At 49.1% G+C, this 6000-nt stretch overlaps 1 protein-coding gene across 1 annotated transcript in view; it reads left to right on the top strand.

Annotated features, from left to right (window-relative positions):
• The first annotated feature begins 993 nt into the window (after positions 1 to 993).
• The window catches only part of WDR25 (WD repeat domain 25), a 124140-nt gene continuing 119133 nt past the window's right edge, over positions 994 to 6000 (top strand). The window contains exon 1 of the mRNA XM_065403740.1: positions 994 to 1057. The gene's annotated coding sequence lies outside the window, so the exon portion shown is untranslated. The remainder of the gene's footprint in view (positions 1058 to 6000) is intronic.

Here is a 6000-nt window from a genome sequence, read left to right as displayed (position 1 = left end):
CTCGAAAGCTTGTCTCTCTCACCATCAAAAGTTGGGCCAATAAAAGCTATCACCTGCCCCCGTCTCTGTAGAGCTGGTGACAGCCTATAGAGCCCTCATTCTCAACCGGGGGTACACAGAGATCTTCCACAGGGTACATCAGCTCATCTAGATATTTGCCTAGTTTTACAAAGCACTACCGAAGTCAGTACAAACTAAAATTTCATATGGACAAAATAAGACAGTAAGCGATTTTTCAGTAATAGCGTGCTGTGACACTTTGTATTTTTGTGTCTGATTTTGCAAGTTTTTAAATGGGGTGAAACTCGAGGAGTACACAAGACAAATCCAACTCCTGAAAGGGTTACGGTAGTCTGGGAAGGTTGAGAACCACCGCTCTACAGCCAACGCGGGCCAGCTCCGACGGCTGGTGGCAGCGCACTGCGCAGGGACCAGAGCACTCACTCAGGTCCCCCTGTGGCTGCAGCGGCCATGGAGGCCGATGTCTCCCCTGCCGGGGACCGCACCGAAGGAAGTGACGGGCCTCCGCTCTGAGGCGTTACTCTCCCAGGCCCCAGGGCGATGCAGATGGATGAACATCCCGAGCGCCCACAGGGGGTGAACCCACACTAGAGCTCTCCCGCCCAAAGGCCACCCCGGAGCCGCCGCCGCCGCCCCCCGAGCGCGGCCAGGCCCCTGGCCCCTTACCCTGGCGAGGCCGGCTCCCCTTCTCAGCGCCTCTGCCACCGTCAGCGCCGGGCACCAGACCAGAACCGGCACGGCGCCTTGCTCAACCCTGCCCGGTCGGAAACGCGCACCCGGGCCGGAACCATTCGCTACCCGCGCAAGCAGGGCGGCCGGGCGCGTTTCCCCAGACCAGATGCGGAGTCTGTCGTTGCGGGCGTTTGACTACCGCGCTGGGGTGGCCTGTGGGGGATTTACACGTGGCCGGCCGCGCGCTGGGGCTGTTAGCAGAGTAGCCGCAGTTTCCACCCGGCTCGCTTTGCGGGGGGGACCCGCCGCTGCCTGCTTTGGAGTGTGTTCCTGGGAAAGGGCCCGGTGGGTTTCTTCCCTTCAGGTAACTGACGTGGGTTCCCCGCATAGGTGGGGCACGTGGGGCCCACCCTCGCCAGGCCTCAGGAGGGGCCTCCTCTGTAGGAGGAGCTGCAGGGTCAGGGTGCCCCCGGGCCGAGCTGCCCCGTGTCTCTGGGGGGCTGAGGGGAGGCTGCCCCCGGGCCGAGCTGCCCCGTGTCTCCGGGGGGCTGAGGGTAGGCTGCGCCCATAGACTGAATTGCCCACGGCCTCAGGCACTGGGAGGCTGACCCCAGGTTGCAGTGAAGTGGAGGTTTTCCCCGTTCACAAACATTCCGGGTAGTTGACATTTAAGAAACTATTTATGTTATCTCAGTGGGAGCTGGGGGGAAGTGGGGTTGCGGGAGATGAAGGATTTTGCTTTTTGTCTTTAACTGAAACATTTAATTAAAAAAAAACATTCATACCTCCTACCACCCTAAGCACCTTCAGAAGAAGAGCATTCTGGATGGTTTTAATCTGTCTGTTGTCTAATACTGTCATTCTGATTCTAAGGTGCCTTTCTCTTTTATGGGCTGGGGTGAGTTGAAGAAGGGGAGATTTTATCTAGTTAAAATGTGCACTGAGATTTTGAACGGGCCTAATTATCAAAGCTGAGAATGTGCAAACATATTAAGTGCTTGTGGCCAACTATGTGTGTTATTGGTCTTTTGTGTGTGCCCCATATCCCAATTTGTACAGACATATACCTATCTCCTAGAGCTGGAAGGGACCTTGAAAGGTCATTGAGTCCAGCCCCCTGCCTTCACTAGCAGGACCAAGTACTGATTTTTCCCCAGCTCCCTAAGTGGCCCCTCAAGGATTGAGTTTACAACCTTGGGTTTAGCAGGCCAATGCTCAAACCACTGAGCTATCCCTCCCTCATGTATGTTGTTCCCTATCTCTCCAGAGTAATTTATGCTTACTCATTAGGTACGTGCAATGCATATACAGAGTTTAGATACCCAATGTCTAGTTCTCATTAAAAAAACACGCAAGTAAACCTTCCTCATGAAAAAGAGACTGGAGAAATACTTAAGCTGCACTGTCAACTTAAAAATAGTATGTTGTCAACCCATGCTACAAATACATAACTGGTGCAATACTGGTTGAAAAACCATACTCAGATGGTTCACTGACAAATTGGGAGTATGTATCTGCTTGGGCCCTGCAGCGGTCTGTCTTGGGTCTGGTACTATTAAATGTTAATGAATTGGATAATGGAGTGGAAAGTATTCTTATAAAATTGTGGATGAACCAAGCTGAGAGGGCTTGCAAGTACTCTGGAGGATAGGATTACAATTCAGAGTGACCTTGACAAATTAAAGACTTGGGCTGAAATCAACAAGATGAAATTCAATAAAGACAAGTGCAAAGTACAACATTAGAAAGGAAAAATCAAATGTGCAACTACAAATAGGGAATAATTGGCTAGGCAATAGTTCTGCTGAAAAGAAGTGGGCATGTTTAGTCTTGAGAAAAGAAGACTGAAGGGGATCAGATAAGTCTTTAAATATTGTAAAGTTTGTAAAGGCTTGTTATAAAGAGAACAGTAAGGATGTGAAATGTTAACCGGTTAGCCAGAAGCATTAGTCTTACCAGTTAACCCGCCTTAACCCCTGGGCAGCCCTGCCCCTGGCTGGATCAGCCCTGGCCCCAGCCGCGCCGGCCCTGGCCGGATTGGCCCCAGGTGCATTTCTGTGCCTGTATAAGCATTTTAGATTAGTAAAAGTGAGAATTTGAAATCCAGTGGATTTAGAACTGTTTTGTCTACTTTTTTTGCACTTCTTTTCAGTTTTGACCATGAAAAATAAAGAGACACATTTTTGGGGAATATTTATTTGCTTAAAAACAGATGCTTTCACTGCAACCTCTAAACAAAATTTTGGAAACATTTCTACTATTTTCACAAAATTTAAGGCCTCAATCTTGCAATTGGCTGTGTGCAAAAGTGGGCATGCACAATGTCAATTTCAAGATTAGGGCCTAAACTTGACCAAATTTAAGTTGACAGTGGCCTTTCAGTCCTCAAAGAGGGAGGTTTTTCTCCCAGTGGATGTGAAGTGAGGCAGGTCCATTTCACACACTCAGTTATGAAAACATCTGTCTTCCACAGTCTTTGTTGTTAGTTATAAAACAGAATTATATTATAAAATGAAAAGTAAAATCTGTTGGTTTTTTTGGTTGCATAGGTTGGTTGTTTTGTTTTCAGGCTTATTACAACTGCTATCCCTTCAAGAAAAGTGTTTTTCTCTAACTTAAAAAGAAAATTCCCATCAGTAGTTTGGACAGCCTAGTTCAAATTATCATATAAAGGCAATTTTTATCTTAGAGCACTAAATCAGTCTTTGAAAGTCTAACAAAATCACTTCACTTCTCTGTGCCTCTCTTTCCTCTCTCTCCCTTTGCCTGTCCTCTGTTTATATTGTAAGCTTTTTAGGGCAGAGTCTGTGGCTTACTACACATTTGTTCAGTGCTTAGCACAATGGTGCATCAGTCTTGGCTGGGGCCACTACTGTAAAACAAATAATTAATATCTGTTGGTTGTAGTTACTTTTAGCAATGGCTCATAAGCAACATTTTCATGCACAGATTTTTAGAACCCAAATGTGTGTGTCAGGAAAGAGCTACATTGTCCACTCAGGGACTTTGTCTTTAAAGAAATTCAGTTATTAACTCTGATAAATTTTACTTGTAGTAACTTCATACCCTCATATCTCAATGTCTGTACTTTGACCCATCAACCTTTTACCTAGGGTTACCATATTTCAGCAAGCAAAAAAGAGGATGGGAGGAGCCCCGCCCCATCCTGCCCTAGCCCCGCCCCTGCCCTTCCCACTTCCCCCCCTCAGAACCCCTAACCCTCCCCCCGCTCCTTGTCCCCTGACTGCCCCCTCCTGGGACCCCTGCCCCTAACTGCCCCCCAGGACTCCACCCCCTACCTAAGCCTCCCTGCCTCTTGTCCCCTGACTGCCCCAACCCTTATCCACCCCCCCACCCCCAGACAGACCCCTGGGACTCCCACGTCCCATCCAACCACTCCCCACCCCCTGACAGCCCCCCCAGAACTCCCGACCCATCTAAACCCCTCTGCTCCCTGTCCCCTGACTGCTCCGATCCCTCTCCCCACCCCTGCCACCTGACAGCCCCCCCCCCAGAACTCCCAAACACCCCCCCCGCTCCTTGTCCCCTGACTGCCCCCTCCTGGGACCCCTGCTCCTAACTGCCCTCCAGAACCCCACCCCCTACCTAAGCCTCTCTGTTCCTTGTCCCCTAACTGCCCCCTCCTAAAACCCCCCCAAATGTCCCCCAGCACCCTATCCCCTACCTGTACCCTGACTGCCCAAAACCTTATCCACACCCCCACCCCCAGAAAGCCCCCCCCTGTCTCTTGACTGCCCCCTCCAGAACCTCCCTGCCCCTTCTCCGACCCCCTGGCCCCCTTGTTGTTGGCCTTCGCCTAATGTCTTTGTGAGCTTGCTCAGGAACGGCCTGCGCCATTCGTCCCGGCACTCTGGGGAGCGGGGGAGGAGCTCCAGACTGCCGGAGGCGATCTGTGAATGCAGGGAGGGAGGGAGGGAGGGAGTGATCTCTGCTGCAGGGGGAGGAGGGGCTCTCTCTGGCTGTCGGAGCCCCGTGTAAGTGGCACCATCCGGCCGGCTGCCCTGTTAGCCGCGCGCGCTCTGCATGGGGGGGGGGAGTCCGGACATTTACAAATTCCCCCCGGACGCTATTTTTAGCTCAAAAAGCCAGACATGTCCGGGGGAATCCGGACGAATGGTAACCCTACTTTTACCCCCAATTGGGGATATTGCAGATTATGTATTCCTCATACCACTTTATCTTAAACCAAACTTTGCACCCTCTATAAACTGTATGTTATTCCCTGATAACCAGAAACTTCTATGCTCAAACTCTGTTCACTATTTTTTTTTAACATCATCTTAATAAAATTTTTAAATCTCTTATAAAAGTCAAATTGACCTGGATGAATTTTTATTACCCATCTTGTTTTGAACAGGAGTTGATAGTCATGCTACCTTTTAAACGCTTTTCCAATTTTTCTTCTCTCCTTTGCACAGGTGGAATCCCATTAAATCAACAGTGTTTCATGATGTAGCAGAGATGAGTTTGGCCCCTTATCCGTTTTTGTTGTTTATGAAATAGTCCCACTGTTTTATACTCTGATAAACTTCGGATAAAGACATGGGTTGCCCTCTAGAGGGAGGATTTAATGTTTTTTATACTTAGCTCTGTGCTGCTTTTTCAAACTTCTGCTAAATATTTAGGTCACTCTCCTGCAAAGGGATTTGAAAGAATCAACCTGTAGTTCTGGATAGAGCCTTGTTTGCTTTAGTGGGACCCTGCTCAGGAGTAAGGGTTTGTGCTTGAGGATCCTATTGTAAAATAGAAGCACAACCTACAATATAAATCTCTTGTTGCTTGGAATAAAATGTGCATATTAGAGACTTGTTCTATTTATACCAGAGGTTTTCAAACTGCGAGGTGTGTTGCCCTAGGGGAACAGAGGAATGTTTGGCAGTGACACCAGATGGGGCTCCCCCCTCTCACCTCAGTAGGCCCCCAGTCTTTGGGTCAGTGTCAACATCTGCGGCAGTTGCGCCGATTTCCGCTCCCAGCACCCTCCACACCCAGTGCTGGCTCCACTTTCAGAGATGATTGCACGTGCCTTCCCCCACTCAGAAAACTGAGAGGGGAGGGGCAGGTATTATGTCTATTTTTATCTGGATTGGGGGGGTACAACCAAAAATTGTAACTCGGGGGGCGGGAGGGAACTCAGCTCAAAAAGTTTGAAAACTGCTGATTTATACTAAGGTCTGAATCCTGCAAACACTTAGATGCATAAAGTTACTCACAGGACTAAGTAGTCCCATTGAATTCTAATGGACTACTCACATGCATAAGTGTTTGCAGGACTGGGATATAAGG

Source organism: Emys orbicularis, chromosome 4 (genome assembly GCF_028017835.1).
Source record: "Emys orbicularis isolate rEmyOrb1 chromosome 4, rEmyOrb1.hap1, whole genome shotgun sequence".
In the NCBI taxonomy this organism is placed as follows: domain Eukaryota; kingdom Metazoa; phylum Chordata; order Testudines; family Emydidae; genus Emys; species Emys orbicularis.
The sequence above is the reverse complement of the archived record's forward strand: the minus strand, read 5'-3'. Positions and strand labels throughout refer to the sequence as shown.